Genomic DNA, 18,129 nt, shown 5'->3' on the forward strand with positions numbered 1-18,129 from the left:
AATCTTGTAGTAACCAAGAAAGTGTTAAACAAATCAAAAAATATGTGATACTCTTTAAAGTAGCTACAGTTTGCCTTAATGACAGCTTTGCACATTCTTGGCATTTTCTCAACCAGCTTCACGAGGAATGCTTTTCCAACAGTCTTGAAGGAGTTCCCACATATATGCTGAGCACTTTTTGGCTGCTTTTCCTTCACTTGGTGGTCCAACTCATTCCAAACCATCTCAATTGGGTTGAGTTCAGGTGATTGTGGAGACCAGGTCATCTGATGCAGAACAATCACTCTCCTTCTTGGTCAAATAGCCCTTACACAGCCTGGAGGTGTGTTGGATCGTTGTCTTGTTGAAAAACAAATGATAGTCCAAATAAGTGCAAAACATATTGGATGGCGTATTGCTGCAGAAGCCATGCTGCTTAATTAGGGATAGGGGTCCCGCTAGTGGGACAACTTCCAGTGAAACTGGAGGGCGCCCAATTAAAATAAATAATCATAAATAATATGGATTAAAAATGTATGTACATAAGTGTCTTATAAATTTACATTTAAATTCTTGTTAATCTAACTGCACTGGGGTGGCAGGGTAGCCTAGTGGTTAGAGCGTTGGACTAGTAATTGGAAGGTTGCAAGTTCAACCCCCCTGACAAAGTACAAATCTGTCGTTCTGCCCCTGAACAGGCAGTTAACCCACTGTTCCCAGGCTGTCATTGAAAATAAGAATGTGTTCTTAACTGACTTGCCTGGTTAAATAAAGGTAAAAAGCTGTCAGATTTACAGTAGCTATTACAGTAAAACATGCCATGCGATTGTTTGAGGACAGCGCCCCACATCAAAATATTTTTCCACAGCATAGGTTTCATGCATTCACAAATAACAATTAAATATTCACTTAATTTTTGAAAATCTTCCTCTGATTTGTCATCCAAAGGGTCCCAGCTATAACCTGCAGTGCCGTTTTGTTAGATAAAATCCTTCTTTCTATCCCAAATAAGTCTCTTTAGTTGATGCCATCGATTTGAGTAATCCACTCATTCAACATGCAGAGAAAGGAATCCAAAAATCTACCCCTAAACTTTCTTTCACCAAGTCAAAATACATTTCTATTTACTCCTCAGATACCCTAAAATGTAATCAAGCTATAATATTTATTACGGAAAGTAGTATGTTCAATAGGAAACCGAATTTAGCAGATGCGTAATGTCTTCATAGCAGACGCAAACACAAATTTCCAAGACTGTGTCCTTCTGCTAAAACTGATATTTATCATTTGTTTTTGAAGTTAGAAGCCTGAGCAAATGTTCAATATGACCTTTCTCTTGAATTTCTAAGAGGATGGTCTCTCAAAAAAAAAATTCTGGTTGGTTCTTCTTTAGATTTTCTCCTACCATATCTATTGTGTTATATTCTCCTGCATTATTTTAACATTTCTACAAACTTCAAAGTGTTTTCTTTCCAATGGTACCAATTATATGCATATCCTGGCTTCAGGGCCTGAGCTAAAAGCAGTTTACTTTGGGCACACCATTCAGACAGGAAGTGTCTTGCCCTAAGAAGTTAATTAAGTGTGCCTTGAATTCTAAAGCACCCCTTACCATCACACCTCCTCCTCCATGCTTCACGGTGGGAACCACACACGCGGCGATCATCTGTTCACCTACTCTACGTCTCACAAAGAAACTGAGGTTGGAACAAAAAATCTCAAATTAGGACTCATCAGACCAAAGGACAGATTTCCACCGGTCAAATGTCCATTGCTCATGTTTCTTGGCCCAAGCAAGTATATTCTTCTTGGTGTCGTTTATTAGTGGTGTCTTTGCCGCAATCCGAAGGCCTGATTCACACAGTTTCCTCTGAAGAGTTGATGTTGAGATGTGTCTATTACTTGAAGTCTGTGAACCATATATTTGGGCTGCAATCTGAGGCTGGCAATTCTAATGAACTTATCCTCTGCAGCAGAGGTAACTCTGGGTCTTCCTTTCCTGTGGCAGTCCTCATGAGAGCCAGTTTCATCATAGTGCTTGATGACTTTCGCGACTGCACTTCAAGAAACGTTCAAAGCTCTTGACATTTTCCTGATTGACTGACCTTCATGTCTTAAAGTAATGATGGACTGTCATTTCTCTTTGCTTATTTGAGACGTCCTTGCTATAACATTGTCTTGGTCTTTTACCAAATAGTGAAATCTCCTGTATACCACCCTTACCTTGTCACAACACAACTGATTGGCTCAATCGCATTAAGAAGGAATGAAATTCCACAAATTAACTTTGAAGGCACTCCTGTTACTTAAAATGCATTCCAGGTGACTACCTCATGATGCTGGTTGAGAGAATGCCAAGAGTGTGCAAAGCTGTCATCAAGGCAAAGGATGGCTACTTTGAAGAATCTCAAATATATTTTGATTTAACACTTTTGTGGTTACTACATGATTCAATGTGTTATTTCATAGTTTTGATGTCTTCACTACTATTCTATTATAGTAAAAATAAAGAAAAAACCTTGAATTAGTAGGTGTGTCCAAGGGCATTAGAACAGTCTGCAGCAACCAGCCTTACCCTACTAGAATCTGGATTAACATGTCTACTGTTTGCTGATGATCTGGTGCTTCTGTCCCTAAGGAAGGAGGGCCTACAGCAACACCTAGATCTTCTGCAGAGATTCTGTCAGAACTGGTGCCTGACAGTAAATCTCAGTAAGACAAAAACAATGGTGTTCCAAAAAAGGTCCAGTTGCCAGGACCACAAATACAAATTCCATTTAGACACTGTTGCCCTAGAGAACACAGAACACTATACATACCTCGTCCTAAACATCAGTGCCACTGTAACTTCCACAAAGCTTTGAATGATATGAGACACAAGGCAAAAAGGACCTTCTATGCCATCAAGAGGAACATAAAATGTAGGATCTGGCTAAAACACTTTAATCAGTTATAGAACCCATTGCCCTTTATGGTTGTGAGGTCAGTGGTCCACTCACCAACCAAGAATTCACAAAATGGGACCAACAGTAAATTGAGACTGCATGCAGAATAATGCAAAAAAATATCCTAGCAACAGAAAAAGGAGTCATTTCCTGTGGCCTTTCAAGTGCTTACAGTCAGCAGGTTAGCTCAAATTAGCCCATGAGTATCAGGCAGCAAATAGATGTGTCAAATAAGTGACTAAGACACACAAAAAGAACACACACAGAAACACCTACACACACCTCCAAGCTTACTAAAACAGGATAGTCACGTTTGTCAAGATGAAGAAGGAGTGGACCAAAGCGCAGCGTTGTACGTGTTCATGCTATTTATTGCAATCTGAACACTTGAACAAGAATAACACCGCGAGAAACGAGCAGTTCTGTAAGGTAACTAAAACTATACAGAAAACAACTACCCACAAACCGAGATGGGAAAAAGGCTACCTAAGTATGATTCTCAATCAGAGACAACAATAGACAGCTGCCTCTGATTGAGAACCACACCCTGTCAAACACAAAGAAATAGAAAACATAGAAATAAAGAAACTAGAATGCCCACCCTAGTCAAACTCTGGCCTAACCAAAATAGAGAATAAAAGCTTCTCTATGGCCAGGGCGTGACACCTCTAGAGCAATATTTACCAACTCCAGTCTTCCAGTTCCCCCAACAGCACACATTTTTCTTGTAGCCCCGGACAAGAACACCTGATTCCACTTGTCAAGGACTTGATGATTAGTTACATTTACATTTACATTTAAGTCATTTAGCAGACGCTCTTATCCAGAGCGACTTACAAATTGGTGCATTCACCTTATGACATCCAGTGGAACAACCACTTTACAATAGTGCATCTAAATATTTTAAGGGGGGGGGGGTGAGAAGGATTACTTTATCCTATCCTAGGTATTCCTTAAAGAGGTGGGGTTTCAGGTGTCTCCGGAAGGTGGTGATTGACTCCGCTGTCCTGGCGTCATGAGGGAGTTTGTTCCACCATTGGGGAGCCAGAGCAGCGAACAGTTTTGACTGAGCTGAGCGGGAACTGTACTTCCTCAGTGGTAGGGAGGCGAGCAGGCCAGAGGTGGATGAACGCAGTGCCCTTATTTGGGTGTAGGGCCTGATCAGAGCCTGGAGGTACTGAGGTGCCGTTCCCCTCACAGCTCCGTAGGCAAGCACCAATCAATGTTGACAAGCAGAATCAGGTGTGCTTGCCCGGGGCAACAAAAATATGTACTGTTGGGGGTAGTCGAAGACCTGAGTTGCAAAACACTACTCTACATTATCAATTGCCTCCTCCTCTCTTTTGATTCCACTGGAGGGGGTCAAATATACATCAAAAGATAAATAATTAATCAATAAGTCTGGGAGTTATTCAGTCAAACTTTCAATACATGAGAAGAGTGAGGGTACAAAGGAGTTCTACTGACGAAGGCTATGTCTCAAATGGCACCCTATTCCCTGTATAGTGCACTATCTTTGACCAGGGCCCATAAGTAATAGGGTGCCATTTGGGATGCAACCAAAGGCTCAGTGTAGCTTAGCCCAGTGCAGAACATATCATAACAGAGAGACTGTGTGCTTGTGCCTCTCCTCTGGCCTAGAGAGGATAGGTGGAGGGAGGTGGCGAGATGTAGGGAGGGAGGTAGAGAAAGATGGATGGAGGTAGAGAGAGTAAAAGCAGGCCTGGCAGCATTTAATTTCTTTAACAAAGCATAGCGGCTCTACGGGTAACAGCTAGAACATGAACATGACAGCCCTGCCATACACTACAATATCTACAATCTGAACTGTGGGGCCTCTCTATACGTCTGCCAAATTGTGTGAGCCTATACACTTGCCATACACTACAGTATGTGTCTTCAATCTGAACTGTGTGGTTCTATAGGTCTTCCAAACACTACAGTAGCTTCAATCTGAACTCTTTAGGACTATACGGCAAGATCCCAGCCTGTTACATAGGCACAGTATTCGCCCCCTTGGCAATTTTCCTATTTTGTTCTCTTACAACCTGGAATTAAAATAGATTTTTTTAGGGGCTTTGTATCATTTGATTTAAACAACATGCCTGCCACTTTGAAGATGCAAAATTTGTTTTATGCTTAGGGTCATTTTCCTGCTAGAAGGTGAACCTTCGTCCCAGTCTCAAATCTCTTCAAGACTGAATCAGGTTTCCCTCAAGAATTTCCCTATATTTAGCCCCATCCATAATTTCTTAAATTCTGACCAGTTTCCCAGTCTCTGCCAATGAAAAACATCCTCACAGCATGATGTTGCCACCACCATACTCCACTGTGGGGATGGTGTTCTCGGGGTGTTGAGAGGTGTAGGGTTTGCCAAAAAGCTCAATTTTAGTCTCATCTGACCAGAGTACCTTCTTCCATATGTTTGGGGAATCTCTCTGCTTATTTTTTTCTAAGAAATTTATTTTTTTCTGGCCACTCTTCCGTCAAGCCCAGCTCTGTGGAGTGTGCGACTTAAAGTGGTCCCATGGACAGAAACTCCAATCTCCTCTGTGGAGCTTTGCAGCTCCTTCGGGGATATCTTTGGTCCCTTTGTTGCCTCTCTGATTAGTGCCCTCATTGCCTGGTCCATGAGCTTTGGTGGGCAGCCCTCTCTTGGCAGGTTTGTTGTGGTGCCATATTCTTTCATTTTTTATAATGCATTTAATGGTGTTTCATGGGATGTTCAAATTTTTAATATTTTTTTATAACCCAACCCCGATCTGTATTTCTCCACAACTTTGGCCCTGACCTGTTTGGAGAGCTCCTTGGTCTTCATGGGGCCGCTTGCTTGGTGATGCCCCTTGCTTAGTGGCTTTGCAGACTCTGGGGCCTTTCAGAACAAGTGTATATATACTGAGATCATGTGAAAGATCATGTGACACTTAAATAAAGTCCACCTGTGTGCAATCTAACTAATTATTTGACTTCTGAAGGTATTTGGTTGCACCAGATCTTATTTAGGGGCTTCATAGCAAATGGGTAAATACATACAGTATGCACAAAAAACTTTTCCATGTTAATATATACACATTTTTTTTAAACAATGACTTTTATTTATTTCACTTGACCAATTTGGACTATTTTGTGAATGTCCATTACATTAAATCCAAATAAAAATATATTTAAATTACAGGTTGTAATGAAAGAAAATAGGAAAAACGCCAAGGGGGTGAATACTGTTGCAAGGCACTGTATGCCTCAAGTTGCATCTCAATTGGCATCCTACCCTACCCATAGGGCCCTGGTCAAAAGTAGTGAACTTCAGTTGAAGTTGTAAGTTTACATACACTTAGGATGGAGTCATTAAAACTAATTTTTCAACCACTCCAAATATTTCTTGTTAACAAACTATTGTTTTGGCAAGTCAGTTAGGACATATCAAGACCATTTCGAGGACAGCTTTTTTCCATCTACGTAACATTGCAAAAATCAGAAACTTTCTGTCCAAAAATGATGCAGAAAAATTAATCCATGCTTTTGTCACTTCTAGGTTAGACTACTGCAATGCTCTATTTTCCGGCTACCCGGATAAAGCACTAAATAAACTTCAGTTAGTGCTAAATACGGCTGCTAGAATCCTGACTAGAACCAAAATTTTTTATCATATTACTCCAGTGCTAGCCTCTCTACACTGGCTTCCTGTCAAAGCAAGGGCTGATTTCAAGGTTTTACTGCTAACCTACCTCTCTGATTTGGTCCTGCCGTACATACCTACACGTACACTACGGTCACAAGACGCAGGCCTCCTAATTGTCCCTAGAATTTCTAAGCAAACAGCTGGAGGCAGGGCTTTCTCCTATAGAGCTCCATTTTATGGAACGGTCTGCCTACCCATGTCAGAGACGCAAACTCGGTCTCAACCTTTAAGTCTTTACTGAAGACTCATCTCTTCAGTGGGTCATATGATTGAGTGTAGTCTGGCCCAGGAGTGGGAAGGTGAACGGAAAGGCTCTGGAGCAACGAACCGCCCTTGCTGTCTCTGCCTGGCCGGTTCCCCTCTTTTCACTGGGATTCTCTGCCTCTAACCCTGTTACGGGGGCTGAGTCACTGGCTTGCTGGGGCTCTCTCATGCCGTCCCTGGGGGGGGGGGGGTGCGTCACCTGGGTGGCTTGATTCACTGTTGTGGTCAGCCTGTCTCGGTTGGCGCCCCCCCCTTGGGTTGTGCCGTGGCGGAGATCTTTGTGGGCTATACTCGGCCTTGTCTCAGGATGGTAAGTTGGTGGTTGAAGATATCCCTCTAGTGGTGTGGGGCCTGTGCTTTGGCAAAGTGGGTGGGGTTATATCCTTCCTGTTTGGCCCTGTCCGGGGGTGTCCTCGGATGGGGCCACAGTGTCTCCTGACCCCTCCTGTCTCAGCCTCCAGTATTTATGCTGCAGTAGTTTATGTGTCGGGGGGGCTAGGGTCAGTTTGTTATATCTGGAGGAGTACTTCTCCTGTCCTATTCGGTGTCCTGTGTGAATCTAAGTGTGCGTTCTCTAATTCTCTCCTTCTCTCTTTCTTTCTCTCTCTCGGAGGACCTGAGCCCTAGGACCATGCCCCAGGACTACCTGACATGATGACTCCTTGCTGTCCCCAGTCCACCTGGCCATGCTGCTGCTCCAGTTTCAACTGACCTGAGCCCTAGGACCGTGCCCCAGGACTACCTGACATGATGGCTCCTTGCTGTCCCCAGTCCACCTGACTGTGCTGCTGCTCCAGTTTCAACTGTTCTGCCTTATTATTATTCAACCATGCTGGTCATTTATGAACATTTGAACATCTTGGTCATGTTCTGTTATAATCTCTACCCGGCACAGCCAGAAGAGGACTGGCCACCCCACATAGCCCGGTTCCTCTCTAGGTTTCTTCCTAGGTTTTGGCCTTTCTAGGGAGTTTTTCCTAGCCACCGTGCTTTTACACCTGCATTGTTTGCTGTTTGGGGTTTTAGGCTGGGTTTCTGTACAGCACTTTGAGATATCAGCTGATGTACGAAGGGCTATATAAATACATTTGATTTGATTTGATTTGACATAGTCTTTGTGCATGAATAATAATATATAAAAATATATGCCATTTAGCAGAAGCTTTTATCCAAAGCGACTTACAGTCATGTGTGCATACATTCTACGTATGGGTGGTCCCGGGGATCGAACCCACTACCCTGGCGTTACAAGCGCCATGCTCTACCAACTGAGCTACAGAAGGACCCAAGTAATTTTTCCAACAATTGTTTACAGTCAGATTATTTCACTTATCACAATTCCAGTGGGTCAGAAGTTTACATACACTAAGTTGACTGTGCCGTTAAACAGCTCCGAAAATTCCAGAAAATGATGTCATGGCTTTAGAAGCTTCTGATAGGCTAATTGATATAATTTGAGTCAATTGGAGGGAGGTGTACCTGTGGATGTATTTAAAGGTCTACCTTCAAACTCAGTGCTTGTGTTCTTGACATCATGGGAAAATCAAAAGAAATCAACCAAGACCTCAGAAAAAAATTGTAGACCTACACAAGTCTGGTTCATCCTTGGGAGCAATTTCCAAATGCCTGAAGGTACAACGTTCATCTGCACAAACAATAGTACGCAAGTATAAACACCATGGGACCACGCAGACGTCATACCGCTCAGGAAGGAGACGGATTCTGTCTCCCTTAGATATTAATGTTCATTGGTGCAAAAAGTGCAAATCAATCCCAGAACAACAGCAAAGGGCCTTGTGAAGATGCTAGAGGAAACAGGCACAAAAGTATCCATATTCACAGTAAAACGGGTCCTATAACGACATAACCTGAAAGGCCGCTCAGCAATGGAGTAGTGACTTCTTCTTCTTCAAAACCGCCATAAAAAAAGCCAGACTACAGTTTGCAACTGTACATGGGGACAAAGATCGTACTTTTTGGAGAAATGTCCTCTGGTCTGAAGAAACAAAAATTGAACTGTTTGGCCTTAATGACTATCATTATGTTTGGAGGAAAAAGGGGGACGCTTGCAAGCCGAAAAACACCATCCCAACCATGAAGCACAGGGATGGCAGCATCATGTTGTGGGGGTGCTTTGCTGCAGGAGGGACTGGTGCACTTCACAAAATAGATGGCATCATAAGGTAGGAAATGTATATGTATATATTGAAGCAACATCTCAAGATATCAGTCAGAAAGTTAAAACTTGGTCTCAAATGGGTGTTCTAAATGGACAATGACCCCAGCATACTTCCAAAGTTGTGGAAAAATGGTTAAAGGGCAATAAAATCAAGGTATTGGAGTGGCCATCACAAAGCCCTGACCACAATCCTATAGAAAATGTGTGGGCAGAACTAAAAAGTGTGTGCGAGCAAGGAGGCCTTCAAACCTGACTCAGTTAGGTTACACCAGCTCTTTCAGGAGGAATGGGCCAAAATTCACCCAACTTATTGTGGAAAGCTTGTGGAAGTCTACACAAAATGTTTGACCCAAGTTAAACAATTTAAAGGCAATGTTACCAAATACTAATTGAGTGTATGTAAACTTCCTACCCACTGGGAATGTGATGAAAGAAATAATAGAAATAACATTTTTACTAGGATTAAATGTCAGGAATTGTGAAAAACTGAGTTCAAATGTATTTGGCTAACGTGTATGTACATTTCCGACTTCAACTGTATATAGGGAATAGGGTGCCATTTGTGATACAACCTCAGTAGAACCAAACAACTCCCATCTCCTCTTTACTCTGTTTGGACATATATATACACAGGCGGGTAGCCTATTCCTCATAAAGTGTGCTACTATTGACCAGAGCCCTATACATATGCATGCACCACTTTTTTTGTTTTGTATTTTTTGTATATTCACCAATTTGGACTATTTTGTGAATGTCTGTTACTTGAAATCCAAATAACAATCTATATAAATTACAGGTTGGAATTTAACAAAATAGGAAGAATTCCTATATGCACTATATAGGGAATAGGGTGCCATTTGTGATGCAAGCCTCGGTAGAACCAAACAACTCCCATGTCCACTGGACTCTTTACTCTGTCTGGACATATTTCATATCATGCCCATCTGCAATGCACCCCACTGCAGTAATAAATGCTAATTAAAAAAGGACATGCACAATTAAAGCTGGAAATTCTTGATCCTAATAAAGTCAGTGTGTCAAGCATGATATTATCTCCCTCTTAAGTATAAAGGGCAAAGGACACATATATTATCCCCACTAGAATAATTATGGTGATGAGTGCATTTTAACACAGTGGTGATGCCAGTACATTAATACTGTAGCATTATAGGAGGATATTGTTTTTTGGAGTTGGACTCCTTTTCCTCTCGTGTTGCCAATGATAGACACAGGCTGGTAGCCTATTCCTTATAGAGTGCGCTACTATTGACCATAGCCCCAGACAGAGATACGATAATCTGAGCACTAATTCCACAGAAATAGAAACCTAGAAAACAATCAGCTTGACAGAGAATACGTGTGTGTTTAAAGGACATTAGGAAGGGCAAAGGACACATACAGTGCCTTCGGAAAGTATTCAGAGCCATTCACTTTTCCCAAATTTGTATAGCCTTATTCTAAAATGGATTTAAAAAGCAATCTAAACACATTACCCCATAATGACAAGCGAAAACAGGCTTTGTGAAATCTTTGCAAATGTATTACAAATAATACACAGTAACACCTTATTTACATAAGTATTCAGACCCTTGAAAGAGATTTGAAGTTGAGCTCAGGTGCCTCCTGTTTCCGTTGATCATCCTTGAGATGTTTTAACAACTTGTTTGTAGTCCACCTGTGGTAAATTAAATTGATTGGTCATGATTTGGAAAGGCACACAACTGTCTATAAAAGGTCCCACAGTTAATAGTGCATGTCAGAGGAAAAACTAAGCCATTAGGTCAAAGGAATTATCCGCAGATCTCAGAGACAGAAATGTGTCTCCATCTTTCTTAAATTGAAGACGTTTTTGAACCATCAAGGCTCTTCCTAGATATGGCCGCCTGGCCAAACTGTGCAATCGAGGGAGAAGGGCCTTGGTCAGGGAGGTGACCAAGAACCCATTGGTCACTCTGACAGAACTCTAGAGTTAATCTGTGGAGATGGGAGAACCTTCCAGGACAACCATTTATGCAGCACGCCAATCAGGCCTTTATAGTAGAATGGCCAGACGAAGCCATTCCTCAGTAAAATGCACATGACCACCAGCTTGGCGTTAGTCAAAAAGCACCTAAAGTCTCTCAGACCGCGAGAAACTAGATTCTCTGCTTTGATTAAACCAAGATTGAACGCTCCCCAATCAACCTGACAGAGCTACTCTCCAAATACAGGTTTTCTAAACTAGTAGCGTCATACCCAAGAAGGCTTGAGGTTGTAGTCACTGCCAAAGGTGCTTCAACAAAGTACTGAGTAAAGGGTCAGAATACTTATTTAAATGTGATATTTCCGTTTTTTTAATATACACATTTGCAAAAATGTCTAAAACCTTGTTTTCGCTTTGTCATTATGGGGTATTGTCTGTAGATTGATGAGGGACTAAAACGATTTCATCATTTTTAGATGAATGTTGTAACCTAACAAAATGTGGAAAAAAGTCAATGGTTCTGAATACTGTCTGATGGCCCTGTATTAACCCTGCTAGAATAATAATGATAATGAAGAGAGGAATATCTTGTGAAAAGGTGTTAAAAGGTTGAAAAGGTTCTCTGGAGGGGACTGTGTTTTACCCTCATCTCCTCCAGCTCTGTTTTTATTTTCTGGTAATATATCCTCCTGCTATCAAGACCACCGCCGCTCCTCTCCTGGTGCTCTATTCATCTCTCTCTATATCTCTCTCTCTCTCTCTCTCTCTCTATATATATATATATATATATCTCTCTCTCTCTATATATATATCTCTCTCTATATATATATCTCTCTCTATATATATATCTCTCTCTATATATATATATATATCTCTCTCTCTATATATATATATCTCTATATATCTCTCTCTATATATATATATATATATCTCTCTCTCTATATATATATCTCTCTCTCTATATATATATCTCTCTATATATATATATATCTCTCTCTATATATATATATATCTCTATCTCTATATATATATATCTCTATATATCTCTCTCTATATATATATATATCTATATATCTCTCTCTATATATATATCTCTCTCTATATATATATATATCTCTATATATCTCTCTATATATATATCTCTATATATCTCTCTCTATATATATATATCTCTATATATCTCTCTCTCTATATATATATCTCTATATCTCTCTCTCTATATATATATATCTCTATATCTCTCTCTCTATATATATATCTCTATCTCTCTCTCTATATATATCTCTATATATCTCTCTCTCTCTATATATATCTCTCTATATATCTCTTTCTATATCTCTCTATATATATATATATATATATGTGTCTCTCTCTGTGTCTCTCTCTCTCTCTGTGTCTCTCTCTTTCTCTCTGTGGCTGTGTCTCTCTCTGTGTCTGTGTGTCTCTCTCTCTGTGTCTGTCTCTCTCTCTCTCTCTCTCTGTGTCCTCTCTCTATCTCTCTCTATATATATCTCTATATATATCTCTATATCTCTCTCTCTATATATATCTCTATATATATATATCTCTCTATATATATCTCTATATATCTCTCGCTCTATATATCTCTCTATATATCTCCCTCTATCTCTCTCTCTCTCTATATATATATATATATATCTATATATATATATATATCTATATATCTCTATATCTCTCTCTCTATATATATATATATATATATCTCTCTCTCTCTCTATATATATATATATATCTCTATATATCTCTATATATATATATATATCTCTATATATCTCCCTCTATCTCTCTCTCTATATATATATATATATATATATCATAAGGTGAACGCACCAATTTGTAAGTCGCTCTGGATAAGAGCGTCTGCTAAATGACTTAAATGTAATGTAAATGTAATAATGAGTGTGGAGCAGTCCTGCATTTTAAAACAGTGATGATGCCAGTGCATTAATATCATAAGAGGAGGATGCTCTTTTTTTTACTGTTGTTGCCATTTAAATGAATTATGCCTCCTCGAATTTGCCTACTCCCATCACCATGAGCTGTCCATTTCCGATTGATGTGCCACGGCTGCTGCTTCAAGATTCAGCACAAAAATGTAAATTACTCTAATCTGGCTTATTGTGAGGTCTAGAACTTTGAAAAATACATCATTGGCAAGAAACATATTGTTTTTAATCAAATCAATTATAGTAGTAGCAAGCTATCCTCTTTCTGATCATCGCGACCTACTTCTCAAACTGAGCAGAGCATGGGCTACTACTATCAAACTGAAAAGCGCATAGGCTATATGCTACTCCACTCTCAAGATAGTGAATTTTTTGGACTAGGCCTGATTAAAACAATTTTCTGAAGAAACCTTTCGAAACCTTTGACTCTCCTCTTGAACTGTCATCGTAGGACTACACTGCACAGTCATTGGTTAAGCAATGTGAAATGCAGCCTAGTTTTATTTACACCATCCCAGCAGCTATCATAGATACAGTGCCTTGCGAAAGTATTCGGCCCCCTTGAACTTTGCGACCTTTTGCCAAATTTCAGGCTTCAAACATAAAGATATAAATCAGATTTTTTTTTGTGAAGAATCGACAACAAGTGGGACACAATCATGAAGTGGAACGACATTTATTGGATATTTGAAACTTTTTTTAACAAATCAAAAACTGAAAAATTGGGCGTGCAAAATTATTCAGCATTGATAAAAGATAAGTGTTATTAACATAATTAAAGATAGACTTCTCCTTAATGCAACCGCTGTGTCAGATTTCAAAACAACGTTTCAGAAAATGGAAAAAGCACAACATGAAATAATCTGAGTACGGCGCTCAGAGACCAAACCTGCCAAAGAAATATCCGCCATGTTGTGGAGTCCACATTAGTCAGAAAGAGCGTTATAAATATTCACTTACCTTTGATGATCTTCTTCAGAATGCACTCCCAGGAATCCCAGTTCCACAATAAATGTTTGATTTGTTCGATATTGTTCATCTTTTATGTCCAAATTCCTCCTTGTTGTTAGCGCGTTCAGCCCAGTAATCCATCTTCATGAGGCGCGAGCACTAGGTCCAGATGAAAAGTCCCGTTACAGTTAAAGTTAAAGTTAAAGTTCCATTACAGTCCGTAGAAACTTGTCAAACAATGTATAGAATCAATCTTTAGGATGTTTTTAACATAAATCTTCAATAATGTTCCAACTGGAGAATTCCTTTGTCTGTAGAAAAGCAATGGAATGCGAGCTACCTCTCACGTGAACGAGCATCACGAGTTTGTGGCACTCTGCCAGACCACTGACTCAAAAAGCCCTTATGAGCCCCTCCTTTACAGTAGAAGCCTCAAACCAGTTTTTAAAGACATTTGACATCTAGTGGAAGCCCTAGGAAGTGCAATTTCACCCCATAGACACTGATTTGTCTTCAATAGGCCAAGCTTTGAAAAACTACAAACCTCAGATTTCCCACTTCCTGGTTGGATTTTTCTCAGGTTTTCGCCTGCCATATGAGTTTTGTTACACTCACTGACATCATTCAAACAGTTTTAGAAACTTCAGAGTGTTTTCTATCCAAATATACTAATAATATTCATATATTAGCAACTGGGACTAACTATCAGGCAGTTTACCCTGGGCACTCTTTTCATCCAAACGTGAAAATGCTGCCCTCTATCCCAAACAGGTTAAATGTAGAAGACACATTTTGGTTGAATGCATTCAGTTGTGCAACTGACTAGATATTGTCATGCTTTGGTCATTGTATTTTGTGTTTTTGGTATATGTTTGGGTAGGCCAGGGTGTGACATGGGTTTATATGTTGTGTTTCGTATTGGGGTTTGTATTAATTGGGATTGTGTATGATTAGGGGTGTGTCTAGTTAGGCTTGGCTGCCTGAGGCGATTCTCAATTGGAGTCAGGTGATTCTTGTTGTCTCGGATTGGGAACCGTATTTAGGTAGCCTGAGTGCGCTTTGTATTTTGGTGGGTGTTTGTTCCTGTCTCTGTGTTGTAGTCACCAGATAGGCTGTAATTAGTTTCACATTCCGTTTGTTGTTTTTGTATTTATTCAGTTATTTCATGTACCGTGATTATCTTCATTAAAGTCATGAGTAACCTACACGCTGCATTTTGGTCTGACTCTCTTCTTACAACAGACGAACATCGTTACAGATATCCCCTTTCCCAACACTAGCCACCCCTTCCACAGAATCTGCTCTTAGCATGCAGTACGATATAACACAGATACATTTTACCCAGGTGCAAACAGAATGTTTTTGCAGATTCTTACCCACATGCTATGAGGCTTTATAACTTCTCCCCAACTAGTTATCTGTAGTGGTGGGATAATCTTGTTTGATTCATATCATGTTAGAATGACCTTCGCTGGTCTATTGAGAGATCTCAAACAGCTCATTCTGACATACAATTTACATTTTAGCCATTTAGCAGATGCTCTTATCCAGAGCAACTACAGTTAGTGCATGTATCTTAAGATGGCTAGGTGGAATGTTCACATATCACATGCATAGAAAGTATATTTTTGAGGTGAGGAGGAGGATTAATTAAGATACTGTTTGAAGGTAGGGTTTCAGATGTTTTCGGAAGATGGGCAGGAACTGCTGTTCTAGCTCCAGGGGGAAGCTTGTTCCGCCATTGGGGTGCCAGGACAAAGAAGAGCTTGGACTGGGCGAAACAGAAGCTGCCCTCCAGTTGAGGTGGGAGGGCCAACAGACCTGAGGTTGCAGAATGGAGTGCTTGGGTTGGGGTGTAGGGTTTGAGCATAGCCTGAAGGTAGGGAAGGGCAGTTCTTCTTGCTGTTCACTAGGTAAACACCATGGTCTTGTAGTGTATACGAGCTTCGACTGGAAGCCTGTAGAGTGTGCGGAGGAGTGGGATGACATGAAAGAACTTGGCAAGGTTGAAAACCATTCTGGATACGTTCCGGAAGCAGGGAACCCAGCCAACAGCGAGTTGCAGTAGTCCAGATGGGAGAGGACAAGTGCCTGGATTACGACCTGCACAGCTTCCTGTGTGAGGTAGGGTCTTTCTCTACAGATGTTGTAGAGCATGAACCTGCAGGAGTGAGTCACTGCTTTGATGTTTACAGAGAATGACAGGGTGTTGTCCAGGTTCACGCCAACGTTCTTTGCACTCTGGGAGGGTGGAAATGTGGAGTTGTCAACCGTGATGGAGAGGTCTTTGAGCGGGCAGGCCTTCCCTGGGAGGAAGAGTAGCTCTGTTTTGTTGAGGTTGAGCTTCGGGTGGTGGGCCGACATCCAAGTTGAGATACCTGCCAGGCACTCAGAGATATGTGTCGCCATCTGGGTGTCAGAAGGGGAAAAGGAGAAAAGTAGTTGAGTGTCATCCACATAGCAATGATAGGAGAGACCATGTGAGGACATGATGGAGCCGAGTGACTTGGTGTATAGAGAGAAGAGGAGAGGACCTAGAACCGAGCACTGGGAGACACCAGTTGTGAGAGTACGTGGTGCAGACAGAGAGAGGAGGAGGTGAATAAGATTGTCCTAGGATAAGAGGCAGAAGCATGAAATGTAGAAGAGGATGGAGTGAAAGGATGATAGGTCCTCCAGAAGTTTATTTTTCCACAATTTTCACTCAGCCGCCCACAGCCCTGTTCTGTAAGCTCGCAATGAGTCACTCAGCCACGGAGCAGGAGGGGAGGGCCAAGCCGGTCAGGAGAGAAGGGGACAGTGCGAGTCATAGGATGCGGAAAGGGAGGAAAGTAGGGTTGAAGAATCAGGAGAGAGAAGGATTTAGCATCAGGGAGAGATGATAGGATGGAAGAGGAGAGAGTCAAGGGACTGAAGGGCGGCATAGACTGAGATGAACTCTGTGTTCTTGACCGCAGATAGACAGATCCAAACACTGCTGGATACCTGTAATTCTACATGGGTTGTGCATGCAGGGTACACTAAATTAGAAGGGTTGCAGCTAAGCGGTGGGGGGCGTCTGTAAAGCCTACAGAGGGAGGTGCAAACAGGTATAGGAAACACACACAGAGTTGACGAAACTAGAAAAGAGCAAAATAAGAATCTGTAAATAATTAGGTAAGAATCTCAAGTGAGAGAACCTTTCTCTCTTTCCTTCCTCAAATAACTCAGCAGAACCATCTTTGTTTCAATTATGTTTTACAAAACAAACATTATTTCTTGGTTTTGTTTGTACCTTTTTTTTTAATTATTATTATATTTTAATTTTGCAGATAGATTTCAGTTTCCATCAATGTAATTGTCTGCATCATTTCCAATCCCCCATATCTATTTTTTGTATATACACATCTCTTTTAAATATATTTCCCTTTGTTATTTTCCCCTAACCCTACCACCCCTCCCCTAATTGGAGTAAACTAATGGACGACAACACTTAGGCTTCTACTTCCATCGTATACTATATACATTTTATAGACATGTCGTGGAAATTCTTACACAGGGACACTCAAAATCAATCTTAAATGTGTCATTGTTTATTGTCAGCACTGGAGAGCTTCCAACAAACGTAATGCACCATAGTGAACGTCTGTCAAAAAGCTTTGCTGGGGCAGTCCCAGCAGTTGTCTTTTATACCACTATACACACACAAGTTATATTTGCATAATTTAGGATCATTAATTCATCATTACCGTTTTGTTTCATTCATGTGACCGACCAATACTGGTTCATAACGTGACAGACCAATTCCTCACGAGACTTCTTCTCTCTAAGCTGAGACCTTGAAACTGAGATCTTTTGTTCTCAAAACAAAGGTCTGGCCATACTGCCAAATTGCAGCTACTGATAGTGAGGATTCATTCAGTCAGTCACTTGCATGAACACAGGAAACGGTTATTAGAAAAGCACATGAATAGAACACAGAAATTAGTTCTATTTTGCCATATATGTTTACCTGTGCTGTTTCACTAAAAGTTCTGAACCTAGTGCATTCGGAACGTATTCAGACCCCTTAACTTTATCCAAATGTTGTTACGTTATAGCCTTATTCTAAAGTGGATTAAATAAAACAAATGATCTACACACAATACCCATGATGACAGTGAAAACAGGTTTTTAGAAATTCTTGCAAAGAAAAAGTAATACCTTATTTACATAAGTGTTCA

The sequence above is a fragment of the Oncorhynchus gorbuscha genome, linkage group LG12 (genome assembly GCF_021184085.1).
Source record: "Oncorhynchus gorbuscha isolate QuinsamMale2020 ecotype Even-year linkage group LG12, OgorEven_v1.0, whole genome shotgun sequence".
In the NCBI taxonomy this organism is placed as follows: Eukaryota; Metazoa; Chordata; class Actinopteri; order Salmoniformes; family Salmonidae; genus Oncorhynchus; species Oncorhynchus gorbuscha.